At 41.4% G+C, this 13,971-nt stretch overlaps 1 long non-coding RNA gene across 1 annotated transcript in view; it reads right to left on the bottom strand.

Annotated features, from left to right (window-relative positions):
- LOC114232596 (uncharacterized) overlaps nucleotides 1–13,971 on the bottom strand; it is a 121,734-nt gene that overhangs the window by 101,168 nt on the left and 6,595 nt on the right. Inside the window, exon 3 of the long non-coding RNA XR_008555839.1 lies at nucleotides 13,228–13,371. This is a non-coding gene — a long non-coding RNA (uncharacterized LOC114232596). The remainder of the gene's footprint in view (nucleotides 1–13,227; nucleotides 13,372–13,971) is intronic.

Raw genomic sequence — 13,971 nt, 5'->3', positions numbered from 1 at the left:
TCTTCAGTTTTTTGAGGAAACTCCAAACTGTTCTCCACAGTGGCTGCACCAGTCTGCATTCCCACCAGCAGTGCACGAGGGTTCCTTTTTCTCCGCATCCTCGCCAACACTTGTCGTTTGTTGATTTGTTGATGATAGCCATTCTGACAGGTGTGAGATGGTACCGCATTGTTGTTTTGATTTGCAGCTCTCGGATAATTTCTCTGCAGCACAAGTTTTCTTAGCTCCACTCTTTGACTTTCTTCCAGGTGTTCATGTCAGTTCAACCATTCCTCAGTGACGTCATCTTGGTAGCACTAGCCTGGGGCAGAGAAGAAGTAAGAACTGGGGATCCTGTATAACCTGGGATAGATAAAGAGCTCATGAGTTTGGATTGTTCAATGTAATGGGTTGCTCTACCAATTTCTATTTATCTAAAAGTAAATAGAGGAAAATAGTCACACTTATGATGAGGATTGAGTAAAATAATACTAATGAACCGCCCAGCATAGTATTGGGCACATGCCCTTTATCTAAAGTGGCTGCCATGTTGTTGTTGTCATCCCTAGGCTGCTGTCCACATACATTCTTCACATTGGAGTACATTGGGTGGTGCCGGGTAGCTACTAGCTACTCCTAGCCCCTGCATACTGCTTCTGAAATATCCTCTGCGGCCCTAGCTGGCTTGGCTCAGTGGATAGAGCGATAGCCTGCGGACTAAAGGGTCCCAGGTTCAATTCCGGCCAAGGGCACATGCCTGGGTTGCGGGCTCGATCCCCAGTAGGGGGTGTGCAGGAGGCAGCCGGTCAATGATTCTCTCTCATCATTGATGTTTCTCTCTCTCCTCCCTTCCTCTCTAAAATCAATAAAGAAATATATTTTTTTAAAAAAAGAAATATCCTCTGCCTTTTCTTTCTCTGCTGCCTTCCTCTGTGTGGAAAAAAATGCAAAAATAAGTAAATAAAGGAATGAATTAGAAAATATCACCTAAGCTCTGATGCTAAGAACGAAAGAATGCAGAAAGTAATTTTATTGACTTCTTTAAACCCCTTCAAAGCATTGCATGTTCTCTCCTCTTCTGAGTCTTCACACAGACTGGTCCTTCAATCAGGAACACCTTTCTTCTCATATTTGTTTCATGAGCCTTCTCATAATCAAGGCCTCAGTTTGGATTCCTCTGTCTCCAGAAAGCTCTGCCTTGATCCCTGCTGTGAAGCTGGGGTTAGATGTTGCGTCGTCTAGGTCTTCTATGCCTCTTAGAATGTTAGGGCTCCTTTATCACTACAGGGTCACTCTGGTGACTGGCTCTTGCAGAAACTGTGAGTTCCAGGAAGGGCAGAAATCATGTCTGCCTCATTGATCAAACTGATCATTGTACCATCAGCACCCAGCAAAGTGCCTGGCCAAGAGCAGACACTCAATAAATATCCTTGCTTTAAAGCACATGTAATTCTTTTTCTGGACGCGGCTCAAGGATTGTTTAGTATTTTGTATCTCCTCAATTATCTGTTTCTTGGAGCCGCACAGCAATCATAGTGGAAATGTCCCATAGCTATGTCGGCTAACAGAGTAACCACTAGCCACATGCTGCTGTTGAGCATTTGAAATGTGGCTAGTGCAACTGGGAGGTTTTTGTTAACTTAATCTAATTGAAATTGAAAAAGCCATACATGCTATTATATTGGCCAGCATAGCCCAAGAGCCTGGGGTTTAAAAGTGTGTTTCCAGGAGCTGTAACCCTAGAAACTTTCATCTTTTAGGAAGATAGAATTATCACAAAATCCAGAAGTTCGGCAGTAACATCAAGTATAATTAAAGTTTAGAACCAGGTTCCTGAATAACACATAGTATCATTTGTTGGGTGATACTGAGCATCCCAATTTTAAGCAAAGGAATGCAGGGCCTAGGTTAATGCATGCCTGCTCTGATTCCTTCTCCCTGTGTGACCCCAAGCAAGCTACTTAACATCTTGTGTCTCCATTTTTTACCTATAAGATAGAGCTGATAATAACCTATAAAATAGAGCTGATAATAGTTAAGAGCACAGTACAGTGCCTGGCACATAGTTTGTCCTCAAAAATAGGATATGTATATCTAATATATATATATGTGTGTGTATATATATATATATATATATATATATATATATAAATAATACATATATACATATATCTAATAATAGACAAATATGCAAATTGACCATACCTTCGACACACCCACAAGCCACATCCACAAGCCACGCCCACCATCCAATCAGAGGGAGCATGCAAATTAACCCAAACCAAGATGGCTACAGCCACAGAGAGCAAGGTTTCCTAGGTAACAGAGGAAGCCAAGCTTTCCGCCTGGCCTGCCAGGCCTAAGCCTCCACTCAAGCTACAAAGTTTCAATTATAGAAGGTAAATAAATTCAAACAAATGGCAGCAGAATGGAGCTTGAGAGAGCAGGCCAGGGTTGCCGCCAGCAACAGGGGAAGCAAAGCTTTCCTCATACCCTGGCCGGGCCCACCTGCTTAAGGCAACAAAGTTTCAATTATAACCCCAACACAAATGGCTGCCGGCCGCTCGGAGGGAGCCCCAGGCTTGGCTCCGCTCCAGGCTACAAAGTTTCAATTGTAGAAGGAAAATAAATTCCAGATACCAGGGCCTCCACTTGGGTTGCCAGGGGGCATGGCCGGCCTGCAAACCACCACAGGCCCCTCGCTCAGGCCACCCCACACCTCAAGGGAACCCCTACCTGATCCGGGATGCCCTTCAGGGCAAACCAGCTGGCCCCCACCCCTGTACCAGGCCTCTATCCTATCTAATAAAGGAGTAATATGCAGATTGATCATCACTGCAACACACAATATAGCTGCCCCCATGTGGTCAAAGATCCTGCCCTCATGTGGACACAAGATGGCCACCACAAGATGGCCAGCAGGAGAGGGCAGTTGGGAGGCACCCGGCCTGCAAGGGAGGGCAGTTGAGAGGGACGAAGCCTGCAAGGGAGGGCAGTTGGAGGTTATCAACCCTGCAGGAGAGGGCAGTTAGGGGTGACCAGGCTGGCAGAGGAGGGAAGTTGGGGGCAAACAGGCTGGCAGCAGAGTGGCTAGGGGGTGATCAGGCTTGCAGGCAGAAGTGGTTAGGGGCAATCAGGAAGGCAGGCAGGCCAACAGTTGGGAGCCAGCAGTCCTGGATTGTGAGAGGGATGTCCGACTGCCCGTTTAGGCCCGATCCCACCGGGATCGGGCCTAAACGGGCAGTCGGACATCCCTCAAGGGGTCCCATATTGGAGAGGGTACAGGCTGGGCTGAGGGACAACCCTCCTCCATGCACGAATTTCATGCACCGGGCCTCTAGTATATATATATATATATATATATATATTAGAGGCCTGGTCCATGAATTTGTGCATGGGTGGGGTACAGCCAGGCTGGCCAGGGGGAGGGGACATGGGTGGTTGGCTCGCCTGCCTGCTGGTCGAACTCCTGGTTGAGGGGACAATTTGCATATTAGCCTTTAATTATATATAATATATTTATATATATATATATATAAGCCTAAGCAACTGGAATGACTAGAACAACCAGAACGACCAGTCGCTATGATGTGGAAAGAGGGGGGTGGGGGGGGAGGAGGCGGGGAACCACACCATGGTGCGGCTCTAACGATGGCAGCAGCTGGCATCCGTCCCTTCCACACCTGACCCGGCGACCATTGCCTCCTCTCCTGACCCTGAAGGCCCCGGGCTGGGATGTGGAACTGGGGGTGGGTTGTGGTGGATGTGGCCCCTTTCCCAGGAGGGGCTGAGGGCCGGCTCCCTCCTCAGGACCAGCAGCCAACCTCCCATGCCCTGTCCTTACCCCCAGCCGACAGGCCCTGATCGGCCCACCGCCCACCCGTTGCAGTGGCAGCATGGCAGCAAGGGAAGGAGGAGTGGGGAGGTGGGGAATCGTGCAGTGGCAGGCCACCAATGATGGTGGCATTGGTGTCCAGCATCCGTTCTTTCCATGCCCAACCCGTTCTTTCCATGCCCAACCCAGCGACTCTCACCTCCTTTCCAGCCTGGCCCTGATCATCCTGGCCCCAATTAGTTCTGATCGCCAGCCAGGCCTAGGGACCCCACCCCGTTCACGAATTTCATGCACCGGGCCTCTACTACATATACATACAGACATATACATACATACACACATAAATATATCCTCTAAATTCGTTTATAACCTTTAATCAGGAGAATAATAATGTGAGTGTAAAGTGCTATGAGAAGTTTAGCGGATAGGTATAATAGAATGTTAAACTTCACTTTATTAAGGAAGGTTGCTCATTTTAGAAAGGTAAAGTATCTTGAAAGTTTATATTCAAAGAGAAACAGTGTTTGAAGTAGGGAGTAGAATTCCTTTTTGTGGGAAGGCTTTGCTGCAAACATTTCTATTCTCCTTTGTATCACCTCTTAGGCTGCTCTTTGCCATCTTCTCAAGAGGCAAAATGTTCAGTGGGTGGCTGCCTTGTACCATGCACCAAGGGGACTGGCATGAGCTGATGCAGTGAGTCCAAAATCAAACCTTTGAGTTTCACTATTTAAATCAATGTGCTCTACAATGTTTTTTTATATTCTTTGTGGCCCCTTAGCCCCATTAGAAAACTGTGTGAGTGAGGGTAGGAGACAGGGAGATGGCTCCCAGAATCAGTAGCTGCTTTGCAAGCCTGAGAAGTTTGCATGAAAGGCAGCAGTAAAAGTCAGTCACCAGCTCTGATATTTATAGTGAGAGTGAGGAAAGAAAGAAGAGAAAGCCATGAAATGTTATTAGGAAGTCAGGGAAATAGAGAGAGCTACTCAATATAACTCCTACCTTACTACCTGTCTTTCATTTAAAACAAAGTTTTGGTGTTTGTCTTTGTATGAGGTATATGTGGGGTCTTTTTTAAGGAAATTGAAACAGGAAATGGTGCTCCTTCTGATCAATGGTGCATGGCAAGAGACTATATCCTTTTGATAATATAAATTAAAATGAACTAACCACAAATGCAGGAAGATGAGATCTAAAAAGCAAGATGTTTCCTTTTTTCTCCCCTTGCTTCTTTATGTCAGAAATTGGGGAATCATGCTGAATTTCAAATAATATGCTAGGTCCCAATATCCAACTGTTGCACATTTTACAAACTGAGATGCATTTTATAAAACATTTTATGTAATACATTTGTGTATGTTCAAAATGTGTTTTTTAGATAAAGCAGGGTGAAATTTTGACATCAAAAGATCTTGAGATAACCATAATAATGAGAATGATCACTGGGGTAAGAGTATCCTTCTTTTATACTGAGTTAGAAAATAGCTATTTTGGACGATTTATTTTAAAAAAATGGAAATTTTACTTAATTTCCATTTATCCTATTCTAAGTCTACCAACCCTGAAAAGCAGAGGCATGATTGATCTTAAAATGTCAATCTTACACCTAAGGAGAGGAAGAAAAGATTTATTTAAAGAATAAAATGTCATAGGGTTTCTTAGGAGAAAAGCTCCTGGGTTTGGATTTTCTTTGACTGCCAGGCTTCCAAATGAGTCATTTCCCCTGTCCATCCATCCTGTAGCAGCTTCTTAGCTGTGAGTGCAGACATGTACTAGTAGACTGGCAAATGCTTCAATGTTTTACCCTCCTTTCTGACAGTTCATTTTCCTGGGCACTGACTTTCAGTAAGGAGTTCTTAGTACCCCTCCCCTTAGTACTCCTCAGGACTTAGGGGAGGTGATATAATTCTCCTCCTGGATACATCCATGCCAATGAAAATGCATCCATTAGGCTGAAATTGGGGGTGATGGAGCTGAAATTCAATGTCTTTGGTTTAGTCCTAGAGGATCAAGGAAGCAAATGAAATGCAGGATTTGTAACAGTCACCTAAGTAGAGTTTAAGCTATGAGTGCGTACAGAAAACATGAATGGATTCATCAGAGGATCCAAAGAATTCTCAGCACCTATATGCACTCTGCACATTAAAGGTTTAATATATGCATTGTGCTGTATGTCTATCTGCCTGGCATATAGTGGGCATTTGAGAATTAAATGTTAAAATAATTTAGTGTCAAAATTATAGAGAAAACCTCCCACTGGTTTAGAGGTGAACAGAAATTTCTATTGTTTATGAAATTTAATCAATTTTATGACCCTTTAACTAAAAACAAACAAACAAAAAATGAATTTAAATACACTTTGAAGTTTTATCTAAATTATCTCCTGTTTCAGAAAGAATCTTACTCAAGTCACCCTAAATTAATAAATTCTATTTCTAAAGACCTTAAGATGGAAAACGGTTGTATATAAAGTCCAGTGTTTGGTGCCTTAGCTTTCTTTGTGTGAGAGTAAATAATTCCTGTTCTTCAAGTTTTCTGTATTTTCCAGATAATGGGCAAGATTAATGGCACATGTTGCCATTGCACCCAGCTAGCTAGGACCTCTAGTCATCCTGACAGCCTGAAAAACCTGGTCCCTCTCCTCATCCTTGCAGTCACCACAGAGGAGCAAAAGGCAGAGAGGAGTGTCCCTGTCATTGCAGAAAACCAAACTAAGGAAGAACCACTCCAAAGACAGAAATTTGTAGTCTGCTCTCCCTTTTAGGGAGCCTGAGCGATGAGTCAGTTTCTCCAAGACTACCAGGCTGCCAGGACTGAAAAACTTTTATTTGCCCTCATAAGGATAGGGAGGGACAGAGGGCATAGTTGAGTAGACAGCTGCAGTTGGCCATTCCAAAACATTTGGAGAGCATGACCCTAAGAAAGTGAAAAAGGGAAGGGGGTCTATTTTGGCTAAAATGTTTCATTTTCAACAAATCCATATGTTAAAATCCCATCACCAAAGGTGATGGTATTAGGACCCAGGACCTTTGGAAGGTCATGAGGGTGGTGTCTTCATGAATGGTATTAGTGCTCAGAAAGAAAGACCCCACAAAGCTCCCTAGTCCCTTTCACCATGTGAAGAGGAAGAAGTCTGCAAACCAAAAGAGGGCCCTCACCTGACCATGTTGGCACCTTGATCTCTAATTTCCAGATCTGTAAGCAGTAATTTTTGTTTATAAACTGCCCAGTCTATAGTATCCTATATAATAAAAGCCTAATATGCAAATCGACCGAATGGCAGAATGACCAGTAGAACGACCAGTCGTTATGACGCGCACTGACCACCAGGGTGCAGATGCTCAATGCAGGAGCTGCCCCCAGCCTGTAGGCCCCAGGCCAGCAAGGTGGGTGTCAGTGGGGGCCCCCTCAATCTTCCCAGAGGGAGGCGACCAGCGGTGGGGGGGGGGGGGGGGGGGGGCAGGCCACCCCTCCCCATTGCCCTGCCAGTCGCCTCCCACAGAGGGAGGCAACTGGTGGTGGTGGTGGTTGGGGGGCAAGGCCGGAGAGCAGGCTGGCCTGTGGGGTGCGGCTACAGTTTTGGACAGGTCCAAGCCTTGGACTGATGAGAGGGTACAGTCCTCTCATGGCCACGTGCAAGTCCCAGCTTGGAGGGCAGAGCCCTCCCAGCACAATTATGGCCAACAGCTGTAGTTGTAAGCTTGAATCTGTGGTCCGAACATGTGGCCCCACGTGCCTGAGTGATAGAGTTCAGGTGCATGTAGTTGAGTAGGATTGAAACCCCCGAGAATGTTGTAAACATCTTGATCACACCCTTACTTTGCCTCGTGGCATCTGCTATAAAATAAAGACACGGCTTGTGGGCATTGACGCTGTCTCTCAGGAAGCAGCGTCCCACTGAGACCCAGCTTTCATTCTCTTGTCTGTCTTTTCTAAACCTTTCAGCCACCTCCACTCAGGTTCACCCTTGGCTGTGCTGGCGTGGCACACCGGCCAACGCGGGTATCAGCGGGGGCTCCCTGATTGCCCTGTTGGTCACCCCACAGATTGGCCCTGATTGCCAGCCAGGCCTAGAGACCCTACCTATGCATGAATTTTGTGCACCGGGCCTCTAGTATTGTTATAATAGTCTGTATTAAGACAGGGCCAAATGAATAATATTCCCAGTTATATCTCTAAATAGTATGTCCACCAGAAAGCCACCTATTCCTAGTTTCCAGATAATGCAAGATTAATAACTTATTTATTCATTCAACAAACAGGGCAGCGCAGACATATATTATAGATGGGCTTCGTAAATATATCTGCTTCTTACAGAGAATTAGCAAGAAACTTAATGCGAATTTGGATTGTTCTAAATAATTTCCATAGGTTACACAGTGGCATGCTTATAATTTAAACATACCAAAGATAAATGGAATATTCTTTTAAAAACCTTAAATTATTTAAAAGGCTTAGATATGTTTAAATTGAAGAGATAGCTTAGCATCAAGTCAGGGTCTGAATATACCCGAACTGCTATGTCTTGACTTCCTGAGGGTCTGCACAGTATAGATGAAACTGAAAATGCACAGGCCTTTGGTTCCCCAATGGCTGTAGGAAAATACTCTAGTTTATTTGGGATTTTCTAAAAATAGCTTACCCTTTCAGTTATGTCTCGTTTTATGTTTTTTAATTTGTAATAAATTTTACTGATTCTTGTTGATCATTTTTCTATGACACACTGAGAAAACTAAATTAACTGTTTTAGAATTTTTTCTCTAAACACCTTCCATAAAATTTAATTATATTGTATTTCATTTGTACAGTTCTTGGATGCTATTTTACCTTCTTTGTGTCAGTGACCATTAGAGGGAAAAAAGGGTTCCCACCCATTCCTTACTTGGTATCTATATCCCTGTAAGTGAAGACATTGGTTTTATCCACAAACTGCTATAGTCACATTGTTCCAGAAATATGAATTCACTACTGCAGAACTAATGCAATGCTGTTACCAGAAACCAGAGATTAAATCCATGATGCAGGGCACTACCTTTAAGAGAAAGTGCTTGGGATTTGAATCTGTATGATGTGGTATATGAAGGTATGTAAGGGACGATAAGACTGAGAGACAGGGAAACCCTCACCACAGCACATGGAAGTTTCTCCTTAGGAGAGCCTAGTAGCTCATGGTGCTTGTCAAGTAGGCTAATGTCCCTGTAAATTTCCTTTGACAGCAGCAGCACCAGAAAACAGCACAACCAAACTGTGGAAGACTAAAGGCTCAGTGCTTGCAAGGGTGATCAGAATATAACAGAGAAAAAAAAATACAAGGCTTTGAAAATAAACAAAGGCTAGGAAGAAATGAGATCACTTTCTAAGAAAAAAAAGCATTTATCATTACAGGCCAAGAAAATGTTTCTCACAAAGCTATTATTTATGTGTTATTTGGCAGTCTCAGTTCAAGGTCAAAAATATCAGAGGGCAAAATAATATGATTCAAGATTTAAGATTTGTCATGACTGGCTCTGCAATTGCATAAATATTAAATATGTAGAAATAATTGTAAGCACATTATCTCCACATCTCCACATGTTGCTTTAATTTTTAATGTAATCTTTTATCTGCCTTTCCCTCAGCTGGCTGTGGGTTTGTGATTTGCATAGCTAGAATGATCCAGTGCCATCAATTTAGTAATGAAGTCACTCATTGAGCAGGATAGATTTCTAAAGATTATACAAAGCTGTAGGAAAGAAGAGTGTGGAAATGCAATTTTATGTTTTAGGGAAATGGGAAGTTTATTTTAGAGCACATTTTCTCATTGTAAATTTAATACGGCCACTTTAAAATAAATTTGAAAAATAGAAGTGGGAAAATAAGTACCCATATTTTCATCATCCTAACTTACTGTGTTTTATCTTCTAGTCTACCTATGCATATGTATTTTAACATAGCTGTAATCACAATTATATGTGTATCATTTTGAATCCTGTTTGTTCTTATTAATATAACTATATTGACTTATTAATATAGATATATAACATAACTTTTATGACTGTAAAATAATAATAAAAAGAGGGGAGCACAATTTACTTACTAAGTTTCTGGTGACTAGCAGAGCAGAGTGGTTAAGCTCCTGAAATTGGAGCCAGATGGATCAAATACGAGCTCTGCTACCCAACTATAGATTTGGGCAAGTTGGTAAAGGTTGGGCCTCAGTTTCCTCATCTATAAAGTATCAATAATAAAAGTGCCTCTATTAGAGTGTTCTTGTGAGAGTTAAAGGAAATTATCCATGGAAAGTACTTAGCCTAGCTCTGTCACACAGTAAGTACTAAAACTAGTGCAATTAAAGAAAAAAGTCATATATATCACATTGTTTTTTTTTTTAATATTTCTTCATAAAAGAAAGCTTAAGTCCTTCAAAAATGTGTTTCCTAAGTCATTGCCATCAGTTAAGAAGTTCCATTTGCTTTTTCCCAGTAACAGCTCTTGGCATCTATCTCTAACCACACATTAATTCAAATGTAAGCATGCTTCCCTAAAAATGTATCTTAGTTTTGTCTGTTATTGAATTTGATAGAAGTGGAATCACACGCACACATGCACACACATGTGCACATGATATCACTGTATTAGGAGGCATGCAATCTAAGGCTTGGTTTTATGGTGATGAAAAAGCTTTGGGGGAACGAGCATTTGAGATCTTGCTCCCCAGTATGTTGTCAATTTAGTTCAAATAAATTACTATAAGAGTTAAAAAATTAAAAGAAAAGAAAAAGTTTTGGACAGGGAGTCAGAAAACCTGGGTTTTAGTCCAGTTTCCATGAGACCTTGGGTAAATCTTTTTGCCTCTTTGGGGCCTCCATGCAAAATGTCTGGATGTGTTAAGTGTCTTTGAAGCTTTAGATTACTAAATTGTTAAGTCCTTCTTTTTGATTAACATACGAAAAATCAGAGCCAAAGAGAATCCAGAGAAAGTTCTGGGGCCTGATGGAAATATGCATCCTTTCCCCCCCAAAAAAAATCATGTCAATAATCATGTCAGCAAACAAAGGGCTATAGAAAAATGAAAGTAATGATACTATATTACAACTGACTTTCCTGTTTCTGATAGAGACACATTTAGATATATTATCGGCTTTAATTATCATGTGCGTAGAGCATGTTTTTTCCTGGAATAAATTATAGCCACAGAGATTTTAATGTCAGTTTTGAACATTTTATAACCTTCTGTATATACTCTGTATATATTATATTTACAATACTCTGTATAAGTATTATACTGTTCCTGGTAAGTATTGCAGGTTGTCTTACTCAATGTCCATTACACCCTCCTCTTATGGCGGCTTCATAATGCAGAGAATAGAAGCTCAACCTTTTGCACTCGGATGTTGAGTGTGACTTGACATGGTTAGCATTAGAATAAAGGAATCGAGAAAAAAAGCAAGCGAGTGCAAAGGGTTAAAACATTTCCTAGACATCCTTGCACCTAGAGCTATGGACTTGTATTAGGTTTGTCAATTAGATATACTCATGCAAGATTTAGAAAACATAATAGAAGTTGACCTCTTGACCACTTTTGGCTGTATTTCTTTTATAATAAAGGTCATCTGAATATTTTTCTGCATGTGTTCCATGGTTCCTGGAAAACAGTAAGCAGTTGTAGCAGTTGTGACAGCAGTAGCTTTTTGATTCCACCTTCTATCATGAGGTTAAATTATTGAATCCCATGTTCCAGTAGTCCTCAGTAGTAATAGTTCTACTAATACATCAACTCTGTACTGTACTGGAATCATTGATTCTTGGAGGGTCAGATTGTAACTCACTTCTTCAATCCTGACATGGATTTTTATAAGTACCTTCTATTTAACACTTTCATACTTAAAATACCTAGAATTGTTTCTGTTTGTTTACATTGAAATATGACTCTTACACATCCTAAATGTTATTTTGAAAAATTTATTCACTGTAACACAGGAATAAAATACTATAACTCTAGAATGTTGTAGCAAGGAGAGAAGGAGTTTTGAAGCCAGAAAAAACAAGCTATACCATTTAATAGCTATGTATACTAAAGTATAGGGAGCCCTTGTAGGATTAAGCCTCAGACTGACCTGTTGGCAAAGCCAAAAACAAGTCCCAGCTTAGAGGGCACAGCCCTCTTAGCATAATTAAGCTTGATCTTGTGATGCTCCCTAGGTCTTTCCTGGGTTGCTTAATGGGCTGTGGGAGATGCAGCAAGTGCTGCCAAAACAAGTGAAACGTACAAGAACATTGTAGATTACATTGTTTACCTCTGACTATAAAATAAAGGCTCAGCTTGCAGTTTGGGTCTATTCTGTGGCCTCAGCCAGGCACAGAAGATCCACCTAGACCCAGCTTATTCTCTTTATCTTTTCTTCATTCTTTGCCCATCCCCCTCAGGCTTGCTGAACCCTTGGCTTTGCCGGCGCAGCACACTAAAGCAAGTTGTTTAACCTTTATGCACCTAAATTTCCTTACATTAATATACTGATCTTATAGAGTTGTGAGAATTAATTGAGGCAACACAAGTAAAGCACCTAGAATAGACTAGTCACTCTATAGTGTTCATTTCTTTCTATACCCATATTGTACTTCCTTTAGTGACTGAAATGATTAGTAAAATAATTTTTTGCGAAAATTTTCTTTAAAGGACTTATATAAAAAAACAACAACCTTATAGGAATAAAATATTTAGTGCTGATTCACAAAGACAAGAGGAGTAGCTTTAAACATTTTTTGTTATTATATGTTTATTTCTAGTCTGCAGAGGCAAGACTTTTTAAAGGAAAGAAATGGGGACAAAAATAGATACAGAGGCAAAGAAGCATTGAACAGACTGTCAAACTACAGCGGGAAGGCAGGGGAGGTTGTGGGGGGGGGGGGGGCTGTAAGAGATCAACCGAAGGACTTGTACGCATGCATATAAGCATAACCAATGGATACAAGACACTGGGAGGGGGCAGGTGAGGGCATGTACTGGGGGGTAGGGGAGGCCGGGGAGGTCAATGGGGGGAGAAAAGGAGACATATGTACTACTATTTGTAATACTTCAAATAAATAAATAAATAAATAAATAAATAAATAAATAAATAAATAAAAAAGAGGAGTAGCTTTAAATGCAGCTCAAGAGCAGACTTCTATTATGAGCCAGTGTAACCCATTCTAAGTACTACCATTTCACCACACCTGGTGGTTCAAGGCGCAGATAGTCATTAATTCATTCAACAAATATTTATTAAGCCTCAGCATTGCTAGACACTACTTTACTCATTAAGAGACAGCAGTGAGTCAAAAGGCCCCTGACTTCCAGGAGCTTGCATTCTATTGGGAGAAACAGACATAATAAATCAAATTCAAGTAGTAAGAACCATAAAGAAAAGGCGTGCTTCCTTCAGCTCTCTTTCTCTTACCTTCTTAGCAGTTTCTTATGTTACTTGACTCATCCTGTGCACGGCAATGTCAAGATTCTCTTAGGTAGGTGAGTAGTTTCAGGATCTGTGAATAGTCTGGGGCCTATTACTGTTTCATAGATGCAAGCAGAATACATAAGATGCCTGGATTAGAGACAATGAAGCATGTAAAAGCAGCATAAGCATGATGTGATACTAGTTTCCCATATCCCCCAAATCCCATTGATTCTAAGAAAAGAAGTCCAGGTGGGTGCTGCATATACAGTGCATTTCTGTCATAGACAAGAAATACTAAATTTGGGGAACTTACTGCTTTTATAGTGTTTGTTAACCAAGCCTGCTCTTTGTTTGGGAGAAGGTATTACTTGGTTTCTCAAGGTTCCTCATTGCAAATGCAACCCTCAGAAAGAACATGAGTATTTAGGGCCTGGCATTCTTAGCATACCCAGAGAAATTTGTAGAAATATTCAGGACCCTTGGTAGACCACTTTTTCCAATAGGTAGAGGGGGGAAAATGATTGCACTTTCCATCTTTTATAGTTTTATCCAATCATAATTATAAAATTTTGTAAAGTTCTTAGAACTTTGTCCATACCCCTTTCCAACTTTTCAGTTGTTACCAAATATAACCTGATGCTCTTATATAGATCCTCCCAACACTAAAAGCATGGAGCTAGACCTCATGTCTTCCAGAAACCTCACCCCAGGCTCTTTTCCTGTTCAAGATTAAAGTGAGTGCTTATT

The sequence above is a fragment of the Eptesicus fuscus genome, chromosome 4 (genome assembly GCF_027574615.1).
Source record: "Eptesicus fuscus isolate TK198812 chromosome 4, DD_ASM_mEF_20220401, whole genome shotgun sequence".
In the NCBI taxonomy this organism is placed as follows: domain Eukaryota; kingdom Metazoa; phylum Chordata; class Mammalia; order Chiroptera; family Vespertilionidae; genus Eptesicus; species Eptesicus fuscus.
Note: the sequence above shows the minus strand (reverse complement) of the source record. Positions and strands in the feature narration are given on the sequence as shown.